This window comes from Malurus melanocephalus, unplaced genomic scaffold (assembly GCF_030028575.1).
Source record: "Malurus melanocephalus ecotype Western Australia unplaced genomic scaffold, MMel_1.1 scaffold_1, whole genome shotgun sequence".
In the NCBI taxonomy this organism is placed as follows: domain Eukaryota; kingdom Metazoa; phylum Chordata; class Aves; order Passeriformes; family Maluridae; genus Malurus; species Malurus melanocephalus.
The window spans coordinates 9,324,509-9,342,147 of NW_026623233.1; positions in this window are offsets into that span (position 1 = coordinate 9,324,509).

Here is a 17,639-nt window from a genome sequence, read left to right on the forward strand (position 1 = left end):
TCTATGACAAGTGGGGTTCCATTTGTATCCTCCTATTACCTATTTTAATTTCAGAYTCCTGGCAGCTTCAGATTTGAAGGAAGCATTGCTGTCTGCTTTCACAGAAACATAGATTTGTGTTGGGATTTTTTTATAAAACTGTCTTTTGTGGAAATATATAATGGAGAAAATACATTAAGAGGAATTGGATGCCAAGAAAAATCAAAGAGAACTAAGGCCTGCAGCAGTTCAATCTACTTTGGCTAAATCAACAGCTCAAGCAGCACAGTCTAATGCTCCTTTGGAAGCATATCCCTGCCAAAGATGCTATGGACACCTCTGTAACCAGTTCCCACAACAGTGGGAAAGAGGGATGTTTTACAACATGTGCAACAACAACTTGAATAAATGCCCTGCTGTGGAGGAGGTGGTCCATCATTTACCATGTTTATGTATCTCTGTGAGCAGCTGGTACATGCAGAAACCTGACTCTGGAACGTATTTCCCCCACAACACAGACACACACACACACACACACACACACACACACACACACACACACACATTCAGCTGTCATTTACTTCTCCATGCCCTCCTAAACACACTGTTAACCCTCCAGAGCCCCTGCATCTGCTCCATGAGAACCAGCCCACAGGCTGATCTGTGGACACCATCCACAATGAGGTTTGGTGCACATCAGCCCCTCCAGTAGTGCTACAGAGCCTTGTGAAGAAGTTGTTGAACCAATGACTGAGAGAAAAGCATATTTTCAGGGCTTGTTTCCATGCTTTCATGGTATCCAATAAAGTCACACATAAAGATAATAAGGCAATAGACCTTCATAGAAAAGCATATTTTATTCACCCTGCTATTTTTTTCTTAATCAGAATCAAGTGCATTCTGCCTTACAAAACAACTATGAGACTTTTGCAGGCTTTTCAGAGCTGTCTGTTTCTTACTGAAAGAGACACCAGTCAGGTTTTGGGGTGAACCACCCTGTACAAAATGAGAAGTGARGCTTATTTTATATCTTGCATAAAAGGGAACCACCATCATAGGGAGAGACTGAAGCAGCTTTATTATTTGACTCCTCAAAGCTAGATTTTCCACATTTTTTAAATGGCAGATGAAAGGAGAGGAGCGTATGTTGGGGAGGAGAAGAGCACAACTCAACCCACATGGGACCTCTTTCCACAGCATAAAGAAAAGAGGCAGGGGCATGGTTAGAGATACCACTTTGTAAAAGCAATTTTGTAGTAGCAAGTCTCAGTGCGAAGAGCATGCCGAATGGGAATGTACAAGCTCAGAGTCACCATATCCCAGGAAAACACAGGATATAGCCACCAGCATAAAACCCAGCATGTGACAGAGCTGGGGTGTCTTAGGGGTGTTACATAAACCTGGGGTTCAGGGGTCTGGTTGCTGTCAGGGGAATTAGGTCCATTTGTCAGCACACCCCAGGGCTAAATACAGCCAGGGYTATATGGCTGCTGGCAATCTCCCATACACTGAGGAATAGGCTCCYGGGGAGGATAAAAGTTTTCCTAAGAACAGGTTAGACAAATACATGCCGGGAACAACATGAGTACAGATCATCCTGCCTTAGGCAGTGTGATGGACGAAAACACCTCCCAAGGCCTAGTCTGGTCTTGTTTTCTGTGTTAATACCCAGCTAAGTAATGAAACGGTAGAAWTTGGAAAGTTTATAATATCCACAGGGCTCTGGAGAATACGAGGAAAATAGGTGGAGGTTTTTGCAAAGGAATATTTCCTAGAGAAATACCAAGAAAGCAAAGAGTGAGTTTGCACTAACAGAAACAGAGTCAAATAGAGAGAACAATATTCTGCCATTGCAATGCATTGAAGGAACCTGTTTATCACACAWGTGGGCAGGATAGTCTGCTCTAGATGGGAGAAGCTGGTTTTTAGTCAGACTGGAGAGTATCCCACTGCAGGACAGGCAATATGCACGTGTTGGATGAAAACCAAGAATTTTGGGGAGAAATCAGCACAGATCCTCATCTGAGGGGCAGACTCACACGTGCATGCTGCAAAAGTTGTGGGAGGAACTGAAAGATATAAAACTATCTTCGAGTTGCCGTCATCAGAACCCTCTTGGAAATGGYCCTTTCTCAATTCCCCAACCTGCAAGACTGGTTTGCAAAGGGAGATTGAGCCCACAGGCKGGATATACCCCAAGTCAAGTGGCATCAGAGCCAGAGCCAGCAGGTTCTGAGCAGGGCTGCACTTGGGGATAAATAGATGGGACAGGTGGCTTCTGAACTGTCAGGATTTCTGAGTATGGTTGGGTACTGTCCGGGGAAGTTTGGGTTTGATATTAGAAAAGGGCTTTTCACCCCAGGGAAATGGTCACATGSCACCAGCCTGCCAGAGTTCAAGAACCATCCGGACAATGTTCTCGGGCTCAGGGTGTGGTTCTTGGGGCTGGTGCTATGCAGAGCCAAGTGTGGGACTCCATGATCCTCACGGCTCCCCTCCAATTCAGCATATTCTGTCATTCTGTATTTTGCTGCTCCTGCAGTCTCAGGATATTCATGGCTGCTTCAAGGCAGATCATAGTCTGTGTTGTGAATGAGGGACACACTCTGCTCCTCCCTGCCAAACCACCCAGCAGGATAGTGCCTTTCTGACTGCAGATACCAAATTGCTTTAACTCTCAGTATGTGAACTGGACAGACTATGTGTACTTTAACAAGTAACAAACTCAGGAAATAAGGATTTGTAGGGCCAAACCACTGATGTTGGTGCTGATGTTGGAAACCTGCAGTTGCCATGACACAGTTTAGGGGTGATAACTGCTTGTCTGATCCCCAGGATCACATTGGGGCATGTTAGGGGTGCAGCTGAGACACATCTGGTTTAATCTCATCCAGGGAACCCCATTCTCACACACTATACTCCTGGTCTGGGTTAAAATGTTGAGGCAGATGTACCTGTTAATGTCTCACCTGAGGGTGTTACACCATCAAGAGCCATCTTTTCCATCTCCTCAGACAAAAGCATGAGTAGGAAATGGGTGGTGACAAATTAGGCATTTAGATCATGGAAAGGAGTTTCTCCTTGTGCCTTACAGGTGATCAATGAGCACCCACAATAGAACAATATTAGGTAAAGTGATGGTGCAGAAAAGCAGCAGAAAAGCATCAGCTCCTCTTCAGGTAGCAGCATATCACAGCCTTGTCTCCAGTAATTGTCCCTTTCATTTTGCAGCTCTTGCTGTGAGAASTGGCTAGGAGGGATGTGGAGCTCTTTGATGAAGAACAAACCTGAGAGCTCAGAGTAGTTCAAAAAACCTCTCAATGCTCGTAATACCTGAGCCTTGACAAGCCCCTCTCAGACTCAGAGAACTCCATCAGATGCCAGACTTCAGGGTAATGAGCTTGTACAGGTCTCCTTCATTTTATTCTGACAGAAGAGGAATAGGCCATGCATCTCTCAGAGGTGTGCTTTAGACTGAGGTAACCCACACGCACTGAGCCTTCGTGGGCTGGAGCCAGTAAATTGTGAAGCCCTCTCTACACCTGGCTTTTAGACAGAAAAAAATATTCCTGACACAGTTGATGTGCCAAACATAGAAAATAATTAAATGTTCTTCTCCTCTTAAGTAGGAGACAGTGCTTAGATTATTCTTCATTTACAAAAATACATCATCTGTTGGGATTAAACAGCATCCACAAGTGCAGACACAGAGGCACTGCTGGTGAAGAGTCCCTGAGTTTGCATCAGAGACCTRTGTTTGCCAGGAGACTTCAGATTTTCACATGTTCAAGGAATTACATCTAAGAAAGAAAAAGAACACCATTTTTGGCCCCAAAACTCAAAAGGAACATACATGTGCAGGTTTTAGTGCTGTTCTTACATCCAATACTAGAAACCTTGCTTTATCCACTCATTTAGTCAGCACCCATTTATCACYACAACTGACTGAAATGATCCTAATGATAAATGGCTTGTTACACAAAAAGCGATTGARAGAGAACTAGTGACATTAAGAATTTTTCATAATTGAAATTGTAATAAGTCTTCTTTCCTCTAAAGTTATTTCTTTCAGTAATCCATTCTGACTTTAGTATCTCCTGAACTAGAATTAGTGACATTAATACATTTTTTACTATTCAAATTATGGGCTACCTTTATCCTATATCTGGGTATTTCATTTAGCAAAGGAGACTRAATTAACATCCATAGAAGGAGATTATTTAATTTAACAAGAAATCTTTCCATGGCTGGATGAGGTAATAAAAAAGCTTAATTATTGAAAGTTACTGATAAAGTTTAAAAAAAYGTAGATGAGAAGTATGCCTTTTATGAGAATCTGGAGCTTTCTCTACTTTTCTGTTTAAAAGCCTGCCACCCTCCTTTTTGTACATACTTGATATTCTAAAAATCCTAGAGTTCATCAGGAAAAGAACAATCACAACATCATGTGAAGAATGTAGAATTTATGTCTCTAATTTCCTATTTTATCATTCACAGGCTCATACATGGCAAATTAATAAACACATTGACCCCTTTCTGAAAAACTAATGGTTTCRCAAGACTTGGCTTTACTAGAGTTATGGGAGACAATGAAGATTTATTAAAGAGAGCTAATTACACCTTGTTATGCGTAATGAATGCATTTCTAGCTAATACTGTGAGAGCAGGAATTGCAAGGTAAAAAAATCTAATCATGGAAGGAAYGGACTTCTGAGTARCAGCCATCGTGTACRGCTGCTGCTGTGCAGGCAGAGCTCTCTGGAGAGAGGGACAGATCCAGAAAACTCTTACTGAGGCTACCCTTAGCAAACTATATCACAATCAATCTCTCCATATCTGATATATAATGCTGGCTTCACAGGAAATRTAATGAGACTTGTAATGTACATCATCTGCCTTTTAATAAATCCTTGCTTGGGAGAAAATAATTGTGAAAGGCAGAATCATTATTATGAGTGGTTTACATAGGCTAGACCTGAGATGCAGTAATCTAGGTAATAYAGATATTTAGTAAAACAAAATCAACCTAAAACATTAACCTGGAGAAAATATACTTTCAGGGCCTAATCTTAGAAGTCTTTTTCATCCTGTATGGAATCTGCTGAAGTCAAGTTATTAATGATTTATAGAAAAAGGTTGTTAGGTAGTATTTTAGTAAAGCATCACAATACCAGTGTAAATACTATTAAAGAATATGACTTGTTTGCTTCCACAGCCATCTCTTGCACTAAAATTCAACAAATGACAGTGAGCCCATTTCCCTCTCAAAAGAGATACTGAGAAATGATCATGAGCAAGTACCAAAATCATGGTACAGGCCAAAATCCTGCACTCCAGCATGGCCCAGCAACATGATGCATCCCAGACAGTCCATGTGTGCTACCAATGAACTTTGCAATAGCACTCATTCTCTCCCTGAGGCCACAGAAATGTTTTGTTGGGCCACCAAGCCCAAAAAAGTGCCCACGTGGTTGGCACTTTATTACTGAAGGGTGTAACACAATGCTGTTGCCTTCTCCCAGAATACCTCTTTTCTTTATTTCATTTGGTTAATGAGCAATGGCCTGAATTATGATTATGAAAGCTAGAGCACTAATCAGCTTTCCCATTACCCAAGGCACTGGATTTGGCCGAGCAGTTTCAGCCCATCTTCATACCTGTGGAACCAGTTTTCACAAAAAGTAATCCATGAAACTGGAAAAACATATTAGCGTATCACAGTATTATGGTATGTTAAAAGAAACAGTGAAAGGCTATTGGAACTGCCCTAAAGAGTGGGGGAAACTGCATCTGAGCACCAGCCACACTTCACCTTCCCAAATCACCTTTTGAGCATGAAAGTGTCTTGACAGCAGCAGGGGATGTGTAGCTCACATTGTGCGTGTTTGACTGTTTGCACATAGGGCAGCTGCTCATGGGATGGGGCTCAGAGGAATGGCACAGCACTCTCAGTGTGTACCCACAGTTTTCCCCTGGAGCAGTTCCTAACCCCAGAACCACCTAGGTCAGAGYTTTGGACAGCTGGTCCAGCCAAAAAGCCATCTTTTTATCCTGCCCCACATTTCTGCCCTTGCTGCAGGCACTGTGATGACAAGTAAGGGCAGAGARCTGCAAGGAGTCATCCAGTGGGGGTGCCACACAATTGTCACTGGATAACGCAATGCAAAACAACACACACCCAGCACTGCAGTCCTGTTCCTGTCTAGTAATACAATCCTTGGGCCACATCAACAGCTTATTCTCTAATTCTTCATTTCTAAGCCCACTAAACTTTCAGGTCTACGTCTTAACACAACATATATACCTAAAGTGCACAAAATGCGTGTTTTATACTTTCAGAATCCTTAGCCTCTGGAAGGTATCAACAGACCARCTAAAACCACACCAACCAAAATCAAAAGCCAGACTACTGAAGCCCATTATCTAACACATTAACTTCTCTTGATTTGTCTTGGCTAAAAGAATGAATATAGATTACAGTGCTATAATTRTTCCTTGCTTGTAATAAAACAGTAAAATGAACTGGTTTAGAAATTGTTATTTAATTTGATTTCTAATTTGAAGATTGATTATGCAACCTTCATCAATGATTTATTTATTTATTTGAAGTTCTTTATCAGTCATTTTAGCACCAGAAGAAAAGTCAGTTCTCCCATGGGCAAACTCCAATGTAAGACTCGTTGAAGTATTTATGGAATGAAGTATTTTCTTCATTTCTGGAACATGTAGAAATTTACTTTTCTCAATGGAAAATGAGCAGGTACTCCAAGTGCCTACTTTCATGAAAGGTACTGAACATTTACTAAAGTCATACAGATTGGCATAGTGTATATGTTATAGTTAAAATAACTACATCTGTAGCATACTTACAGATATCACAAACTGTTTAGGATGAGAATGAAGTGAAAACACAGCTTCTTTTAAAATTGTTTATAGTTATAATGACACACTGTGCATTTTTGGCCTGTGTTTGCTGCTTTTGCTATAAACTTGCCATGCCCTCTCTGGTTTTCTTTGCCAGCTACTGTTTCCCACTCTAGTCTAGACATGACCACCTTTTGCTCAGCTGCAAAAATAGCTCTTCTTCTCAGAAATAGGATCTTTTCCTTCAAGCACGGAGGTGACAAAGGCTCTGTGCTTTGCACTTTAACAACAGAAAAGGGAAGAGGAGGTCTGAGGAAAAGTGGCCTGCAGAGGATCAGAGGTGCACAAAAGACTGCAATAATGGAATTGTTTTAAATAGAGAAATCCTTTTCCCCCCCAACATTGTAATTGTGGTTCTGTATCAAGWAGAACATTTACAGAAAGTGGCAGAGTTTAGTATTGCTATTTGTCTTGACAGTTCCAGAAGAAAGGAAAAATCAGAAAGGCAGCAAGAGGAGGACTCCCTAGTTTCACTTCAGAATTGTTGCAAATTAATAACCAGATCCAGTTCTACAAGTTTTATTGCACAGTTCTGCCACTCTTCATGACAGGAGAGATAAGGGAGCAGACTAACTTGCAGCCAGACAGCTCCTGACCATCCATAGGAATTCATGAGGCCACTTGGTATTGATTTGACATGGACAGGTACAAAATAGACTCTGGAACAACTGCACCAGGGCGCAGTAATGCAAGTGCAGATCCAATATCCCACCGTGTTAAGCAATTTGGCTCCTTATGTTTTATTCTATATAGATCTGTTGTGTTTGTAAATRGATTTTAGTGGAGAGTCTTGGAAGTGAATAATGTGTGCGCTGCTGGGAAATGCCACAGCCCTGGCAGTGGCACAGTCCCTTGAGGATTTCACACAGAGGGAAGGAGGGAGAGTTTGTGCCTTCAAAAGATGTTGCTGCATAGGAGATGGGTAATGAGTAACACACATTTGCTCCRGTTAAAGAATCCTACTGAGGCAATTTCTTCCTATCATGAATAGACATTTTATAATTTATAAATATTAAAAGACGTTTTTTAAATGTTTTTCTTAAATGCAGGGAGGTAAGGAGAAATCCAGCATAGCTGGGGACAAAAAAGAAGATGGGATTTCCAGGCACTGTCCAGAGAAAGCCATCTAATTTGATATCCCAGCAGGAGCAATGCCATGTGCTCATTGTTRCATGTGCTCTCACTCACTGTTGCTGAGAGCAATTATCTTGGAGAGAGAAAGTGGTTTGGCTGCACCTTTTGGAGTGAACTCTCGTCAGCTGGGCTCTTGAAGTTGGTTTTCTAAAAAACRTATTGCTATTCTCTCTTGATCTTTTTATGTCTATAGTTATTTACAAAATACATGAACAAGTACGCTGGATGAAGAAAGAGGGAGCTGCGGCAACCACTTGCAGATTCAAACATCTCTGTGACCTTTCTCAAAGCCAGTAGAGATGTGCCAAAACTGAAGGTGTATTGTAGGCTGTCCCAAAAGCTCTGATATGTTCCAAGTGTGCTAGATATGTCTAAAGCTAATTCACAGAGATGCACCTGGGCTAACCCATGCCAGGAGAGGGTTGCCACGTGAAATCAAGTATGTCCTCTCATCAGCCCCACTCAGCTGGCATTGCACAGAGAGGGTGTCCATCTGTGATTCCTGTACATAGCACAGAAATGGGCTATGTAAAACACAGTGGGTCCAGCTGGGGACAAGCAATTGGATGATATAAGCAGTACTAGGGCTTGAATGCTGAAATTAAGAGTGCGCTGGTGCCAGTCTCTTGCCTGCCATAAAAAGAGTAGAAAACTTCCTGAGCTCATCCTGCACAAAATGCAGTCACTATTTAGTCTCCAATGGGAAAATGTTAGCATAAGCAAAGGGCTCTAGGCCAAGGAAGACTGATAACACTTTCTCTAGTCTCCCCTACTTCATAATTAAAAGGAGGAATGAAAAAAGGATTTAGATTGTATTGAAAGAAAAGACACGAGGGAAGAGATTCCATGTTTGAGTCATCACAGAAATTCTCTAAAATTCAATTACAGTAATGTAGATCTGACATAGGATGTATCATTACAGTTCTCTAGAGAAGGTCAATAAAGCATATTGTAAGGTTTCCACAAGATTTCATCGAGACTATAATATAGATAAGTCTCATTGTTTCACATGTTTTGCAGCTGCTCAAACTTAATTTTCAGGGGTGCCATCATATAATTATCAAAGATGATTGAGTTYTATGCCCCCAGATCTTCAGGTTAAGTCTGCAGGGAAAGAGTTCAAACTTATTATATAAAAGTGAAGATGTAATTAGGCTCTGTAGAGTGAATAAATAAATCACACCAAGCAAAAAAGGGCAACACATCTACCAAAAGAGCAGCAAATTTACAGATGAAATTAATATCATACGATGAAAAACCAATTTAAAGTACCGGAAATTAGCAGGTATTTCACAGAACCTTGACTTTTAGCCACTCACCAGTAAAAYGTCTGCATTTCTTTAGGTATTGAATCTGTCCACACTGACTAATGTTTTCCTGTTTACAAACATGRATGGGTCACAGTGACATAAAATTGTATGTGTGGCCCTGATTTTGCCTCCAGCACTCACCATGGAACTGCAAGTCTACAAAATGGATCTATTTTTAAATTCACCACAAGTTCACAAGGAAAGAATGAGATTGGTTGTGGGTTTATCTTGTCTAACAATAGGTGCTTTACTACCTATGCCCTCAATATCTGGGGCTTCTGAGTGGGGCTGGCAGGAAGGACACAAGRTTTTTGAATGGTCTGCTCCTCCATGGAACAGTAGCTGAAGGCAGTGGGGAATGGCAGGATCTGAAATGACTCTAGACTCATTATGTTCTAGTAATTTTTTTTTTTTTTTTCCTGAGGGCTTATTGAGCTGCACMGTTTGATCCACTACCTGCCAAAGGACCCAGGTGTTTTGGTCACTGAGAGAGATCCCAAGAGAGTTTTCATCATCAGCTTGTGTGGATCAGGGACTTAATGCAGGACTGTCTATTTATCAGTCGATACCTTTGGTGTGGTAAAGGAATATATTAAAACTTGCTGACTGTGGTAACTTCACCTTGAAAAAACGTGAAACAGTGGTCAAGAGATGACAAGCACAGTTAGGAATTGTCAGAGGCTAAGACAACTGACCCAGCAGTGACCAGAGAGGAACATGGGTGATGCTAGCTGTCCTTTCTGCCTGCTTGAAGATAAGAGCCTAGCTGATGTCAGTGAAGAGCATGCACTGAAAACTAAAGAAAATACCTTGTGTCTGGAAATTTCATCCCATCCTAACAGTTAAGTCGTGTCTAAAGCATGAAGTATCTACCACTTGTCAGGCAGAAGTCTCCTCACAGCCCCAAGTGGCTATACTTGTGTGTCAAAATCTTACCACACTGAAGCTGATTTACTGTCAGTGCAGGGTCTGCCCTTTTTCTGTGCCCTTTTGACTGCCTGGCACAGCCCCGAGGTGTCAGGGTGCCTTCACAGCCTGACCCAGGCCCTTGGCAGCCCAGAGAGCTGGTCCACATCAGTCTTGCTTCCACCAAATTCACTGCCTTGGACCATCCTCTGGTGGTTCATTCATTTCCTTGGAGCAGCTGTGTCTGCTGCATTTGTGATGTGAGGCAAGAGGAGGAKATTTAGAGATTCTGGGGAAAATTCAGGGACCCTCATGGAAAATGCAGCTTTTGTAACCAGATTTCTTTGTGGATTAACAGGAATACAGCTGGTGCTGTTTGGATGAGGCATTTCTGAGAAAATGACTGATTAATTATTGCTACTTGTATCCAGACTGTTTACATTTCAGCTTCTTGTACTACAGTATAACTCTGATCAAGTAGAGATGTTAAGGGCAGTTCAAACTGTTCACAATATAAACTAGGATTTCTGGGGCTTTTTTATATCTTGTAACATCACTTTTGCTCCTGGTAATATGTCAATAAAACCTACACAGCAAAACCCATTCTGCTGTGACCTCTTCCCTGGTGCTGGGCCAGCATTACAGTTCCCATTGCCACCTCAGTTCTCCCTCCTTTGGCACTGTCTGCAGACATTACCTGAATGACTTCTATTGCATTGTAGTGCTCTGCACCACCTCCCAAGCCCATGCACCTCCCTCATCCCCCACCACCTCTCACCACAGTGAGTACCTGCACCCCATGTCTTGTCCCCATGTCCCCATCACTACAATCGTGTTCAGTTTTCTTCTTGCTTCACAACTTCCATTCCCAATCTGACTATCTGGCTCTCAGTCCCTGTTTTTCTCTTCCTTCTCTGACTCCAAGGTTTCCTCATAAAATTTTTCTCCTAATCTGTTTGACATCCCCACCCCTTGCCCATTCTGAATTCAAACCAATCTTCCTTTTCTAGGCTTCCCAAGCACTGGCAAAGTTGTTGAAATTGCTGAGTGTGGTCTTCCAGTGCCAGAATACTCTTATTACCCACCTGGAGAACAGGATTTGAAGCGCATTGCCCTGGAGGGGATGGAAATGCCTGCTAAAGTAGTCTAAAGAAAGAGGGTAAAACAATGTACAAGAAAACTCAAGACCTYAAGAAGCTTCCTAAGATTTTTAGAAGATTAACAGACTGGGGGTGATTTTTAATTCCATTTAAAGAAGGAGCAATGTTCCTAATATTCCTAGGAATCAAGAAACTCAAAATATGCCAGTCAATAACTAAGCCTAACAGCACTGCTGCAAGGGAAGCACAGGCTCCATCAAACCAGCATATTACAAGCTGCAGAGGTGGATGCAGAAGCCAAAATTCACATTTCACAGGGTACTCTAAGGGACTAGCTCAGAAATAAAAATAGTATTTTTATTCATTTGAAAGAGCATTGAAAACTGCCTGCAGTGTTTACCTGGGTATTCTTTCGCATGCTCCTTTAGTGTGAACATAATAYACAGATACGTTTAAATTAAATTATGTATTTGTGCATGCAAATCATGTTTCTTACACGTAGGCAGAAGCCTCTTCAGATGTTGTATGTGCAATTTAAGAAGCAGCTTTGAACATTTGGTCCTGTATTTGCCTGAAGGAAAGAAATTCAGTACATTAAGATTACATTCTTCTGTGCCCAACCTTAGCAGTTCATTGAGCATGTTGGGTCACTGACTCTGTAAGCATTTAAATTAACTTTTCTTAACAATTACAGTAATTAAGTCTCTCCTAAATTACAAATTAAGATCATCTGGATGCATTATAGAAGCAAAAGTGGTATTAGCGGGGGGAGAGGGAAAAAAGTTTACAAAGTCTTCAATTATTTGTAATTTTACAGCCAAGTTTGTGTTTTTTGCAGACCTGGCTGTGTTGTTGCTGTGGGTGTTTTGGGTGAGGCATCTCTGTAGCACGTCCTGKCTATTGTCTCTGTTCCTGCTGCTCTCCCTGCACTTTGCACAGTCTTTGGCTGTCTGAAGGCCTTTGYTAGGTACCCCAAAGTGCTGGTGTGAGTTTGCTCTGGTAAATGTATCTTCAGTGTGAATGTACTTTCAAAGTCAATAGTTTGGCTCCCATATCTTTCTCTGAAGGCACAAGATCTTACAACATCCATGCAAGCTGCCAGCACAGGGATGCTTTCCCCTCTTGTTGAACAGGAGCTGCTTCAGCAGTGGCTCACTGATGTCACAGGAACTTTTTCCATGCTCACGGATGTCACCGAGGAGTCTCACCTGGAGCAGTCAGTGCCCTGGGCCACAGAACGTGCAGGAAAATGCATTGGTTTGAAAGAAAATCTTCRGCTGCTGCCAGCACCTCGATCCATTTTTCTCTGTCTTCTCCCTTTAGCTTAAAACAAAAAAACAAAGATGAAAGTCTTTAACCAGCAAGCAGTGAAAATGCTTGGTAGAGATCTTGGCATAAATCCCAAATTTAATTCAGGCTGATGTACCAGGGGAGTACTTTGAATACTGTGTTGTTAACCGTGCTGGAAGGGGAAAAAAACACACATGCCTCTCACACACCTACATATGCCTTCTATCCTGAGGGTATTTTCCCAGGAATTAGAATTTTTAAATAATCTTGGAAAAAGCTTTGAATTTCTTTTGGGGAAGGATCCCAAGCAGTTCAGTTGRTACATTGTAGGAACTGAGGGCAAAGTAGAGAAAGTGTATTTTGGTCTGAGAGAGGTGATGAGCTGCTTCAGGATAAACAAAACTGGGATTCTACCTCTGAGAAAGCACACAGCCTTACAGTTCATCTCTAGAATGGAAATGAGAAGGATGTTTAGAGAACAGCCCACCAGTGCTGACAGAGATTGTGGTGTCACCCATGGRTCCTGACTACCTGCTGACCTTGAATCACCTGCACTTGGATGGAAGCATTACTGCAAGGCTGGAATTGATCCATTTAACCAGCTGACAGTTCCAATTTATTAGGTATTTTGAAGTTTAGTAATACATCACAGTCCTATATTGCAGGTGATATAATACCATATTCAAATATTAATCAAATGTGCAAGCCATCTGCATTCATGAAGGGAAATAATCTGCCAAGGAAGAAGTTATAAACAAAATGGAAAKTCATTGCACTATATTTGAAAAATGTGTTACTGGCATGCATTTGAAAAGCATCCTGAATACTTCCTCTCAATACAAGCTTCCTGGATTAAAGATGTATTACATATATTAAGAGTAATAAAGGTGTAATTGACTTCTAGGGATGTGAATTTAAACTCTCTTGTCACTCTGGAGAAAGAGCTGACTGGTAGTGAATGGAATGGATTATCATACTAGACCTAGAAATTTGTTTTGGTCAGATTTATGACCTAAGCCTTTTTGGTTTTTTCCACCATGTAAGTGACAAATAGTGACATCACTGTGGTTAGCTCTACCCATAATTTTATGGTCCAAATTTCAATTAGATTTTGGTTTGAACCAATGGCTAAAATCACCACCAATTTAGAAACCTCATTTTAGAAACTGTTTATAAACTCAATACCACTCATGCCCGTTTATACTTTTTTATTAAACTAAAGTCAGGTGATGATCATGTATTTTATAAAAAAAGAAAAACCTATGATGATCAAAATTACAACAAATGCTTAAAACACTGCTCTAGTTAGCTTTCCTAGGTGATTTCTCCAAGTCAGAATATTCTAGGGTTTTATACAATGTTTACACACAAAAGAGAAAAACAGATTCCGAGCTGCAAGTCTTCAGTTTTATGTTAAGAGTAACATCTTACAGGCTCAGGAATATCTACAAATAATTTTTGCAGGTTAATTCACTTTTTATGTGGCTAAATGGCTTTAGTATTTTGTAGATACTTGAAAAGTAATAACTGCTAACTAAAGAATTCCCTCACATGTATACTCATGACTGTAACAGTGAAATAAATGCTTTAATATGCTGGTGATTACAGGTGTGTGCTTTTAATTCTGTGATTTTGTATTTTGTGAAATAAATATAAGCTCTGGTAAAGGGACCCTTTACCAAGCACACCTCCAGAACTGCTGCCTTTTCATTCCCAAGAAGATCTGCTCAATTATTTCATTTTTCCTTCTTAGAGTATCTTTCTCAGCCTTCAATTTGCAATAAAATGAATATCACTACTTCTGAGACACAGTAGAGGTCTTTAGATAGTTCAAGTCTTTAGTTACAAACCAGACAATCTTCCACCACAAAAGGAGAAAGGATCTCCAAAGACTATAATCCTCTCTCCTTCTCCTCATGCCACCATCTCCTGTGTCACTGTGGGGCAGGGGAGACGACACAAAATGTGAAAGGGAGAGAGTCCCATCAATCTTACTTAGCTGATGGCAGCAGCAAGAACACACACCAGGSAAACCCATTGTCTGTTTTAGACACGTGATACAGGCACTTTCCATGTCATTCTACCTCTCCCATGACTTGAGGGAAGAYACAGGCCCTTTGGACAAACCTAAGAAATATTGCAGTGACATATTCTGCCCTTGGGCTGCTCCTGGTGTGACCAAAAGTAAGGCAGAAGGATGATTATGTGATAACAGATATTCATGTGCCATGGAACACTCCATTCTGATAGAAAAGGCAAGCAGTAAGACGCCTCACAAGTCCAGATGGCTGAGTTCATAGGTTACCCATCACGGCTCAGTCCTCCTCTCCTTTCTTGTGGCTGCATATACTTATTTTGTCACTGATGCCTGCATTTCCCCTCATTCCAGCTGGGTGCTCAGGGCAGGAATTTCAGATGTCAGAGAGGGTGAATAGACATATGGATGTTATAGGGGCTGAAAGGGGTAGTTAATCCTTTCAGCCTGTTACCTGATGCCAGGCATCAAAAAACCAMCGTCATTTTGGTGGTTGTCTGAAAAGTGGCTCTGCTCCTTTTGTCCTTGCTTTTCCACTGTGGCTAGATCAACAAAATATAAGTTCATCTTTTTCACATGGCATCTCTGCAGAGCAGCTTCTCTGGGCCAGGTGTCAGCCCTGGTGGGATGTGGACTTCAAGACCAAACCATGAGKAGTTGACTCAGAGGCAGGACCCTGGGCACCCATATTGCACTGTGATTCTACCCTTGGCACAACCTAGCTGCTCTGAAGACTGGGAGAAACAGAAGAATGAAAATTAACCTAATTGGAGCCAAACCCAAATATAAAATTCTCCAATGCCTCTCAGACCAATGATGATAAACCATCCTCAGAAAAACATCTTGCTCCAGAAACACTGGAACTAATGAATCCTGATTTCCTACAGATTTTTGTTCTGTGAGTTGACTGACTTGTGTGGTCTACAAGATGTATGCTTTTTGGGTGGCTGGAGAATGTGTGAGGTCTCTCTCTGCATGGATCGGTTGCTTTCTCATRAGGTGTCTTCACACTGTGCTTTCTCCAAATCTGGGCAATAAATTGGGGGTGACTGTCTTCAGTCAGCTGCTTATTGTTATAGGCTTCTGGAAATGTATCTTTATTAGCCAGTAGATTCAAACGCTTTCAGGAGGGAACACAAATATTGCATGAGCATTGCTTCCACAGGCAATGGGGATAAACAGCTCTTGTTCTTCTGCTCTCTGTTCCACACTTTCTTCTTTCATGGTCCTGCCTTTGGCTCTTCTCAGGAACAGATGAAGCCTGTGGGCTTTAGGGAAGTGACCTCTTTTCGGCTTTATTTCATTATTTCCAGGGAACATGCCCTGCTACTGCCACCTTCATCCTTGTCTCTCTTRTATCTTTGTTTCAGAAAGGAACTAGGTTCAGGAGCAATTCACCTGCTGCTAGAAGAAGCAACCCCTGTGGAAGGCTTAGCCATGTTTTGTCTGTATTGTAGTGAAACCAGTCATAATCTTTTCTTCTCTRCAGGTAAGAAGGAAGCAGGGTCAGCTTTTGACAACTGGAATAATTGTATTGAATGTGTTTCTTAATAATTTTTTTTAAAATGCCCAATTATATTTTAATATTGATTCATACCGTTGAGTTTGGTACATGTTAGATAGGAACCAAAGCTCCTCTGATTTCTGCCTTTGCCCAATGGGATGGGGACTGTCAGGTCAACTGTGGAGTTACAAGAACACACACCAGAATAATACTTAAGAATCTTGTATCCAACAAGGCTGGAAGGTCTTTTTTGAGAAATATTGTCCACTGATCAAGCACTGTCAGTTTTTCATACTTCATATTGGATGCTCAAAAAAGGAGGTRTAGTGTTGATATGCTTCTCCTTTATGACCTCTGAGTTAACTGCTCTAACTGCACTAAAGTAAGTTGCAGGTGGGCTGGGTATTTTGCATTTCATTTATTTTAACTTCAGTCATAAATAATGCCATCTGAGTAGGTTATTTCACATTTTTATATTTTAAGGAAYACTGTCTTTGCAGAAATACTGTCAATCTCCTTGTGCAGAGATAGCTGACAACCAGAATTTGCAACCTTTAGAAAGCCCAACAGTATAAGAATATTTCAATTTTGCTTCGGAAAAAAAAGGAATTAGTAGTTCAGAAAGGTAGTGATGACATTTTTAATCTGAAAATGATCTAAGATATTCTTTAGAAATTTCTAGAAGCAGCAATGAGCTGTGTGTGCTCTCGGGGACCCAGTGACTTGATGTCTCCCATGCTATCCCTCCCTAGTAAGTGTCCGGTGGGAAGTCCAGGGAATCCCCACAATTTCCATGGAAGAGTAGGAAACTGAGGCGCAGTTCAGAGGAGTCACCCCAAATTATCTGAAAATCAGCTGTTTCTGCAGAATAGTTCGATTTTGCCATACCAACATTCRCTAAATTGAACCAGTTCAGTCATCAAACTTCCCCCTCATTTCTCCTGCTGCTAGGATCTCCCCAGAAGCATTTCCTGCTCCGTACCCCAGTCTCTGGCTCCTCTTCTCCCAGCCAAACCAGATAAAACCTGTTCACCAGCAAAATCCCAGCTCAGGGATAGCGGGCATGGACCCGGGACTCCTCCTCATCCTGCGGGGCGCCTCTAGGTGGGGCAGGCGAGTTTCCGCAGAGAGTGGAGCCCGCTCCGGCATCCGCGGCTCTGCCCAACTCCGCAGCGCAGAGCGAGAAGTTGCGAGGGGAACAAGTTGAGAGGGGAASAAGTTGCGAGGGGAGTGCGGGGCCGTGGGCTGACGGCTCCGAGGCGTTTGGGCTCACTGGGACCCAGCTGGGGACGTWCATGGCAAGCTCTGCCAGCGGAGGAGACGCGCACTGGCACCTGTGACAGCCCGAGTGAGCCGGACCCTGCGCCCTGCGCCCGCCGGAGCAGCTCGGGTATCCCGCTCTGTGCCCGCCGGAGCAGCTCCGGGATCCCGCTCTGTGCCCGCCGGAGCAGCTCCGG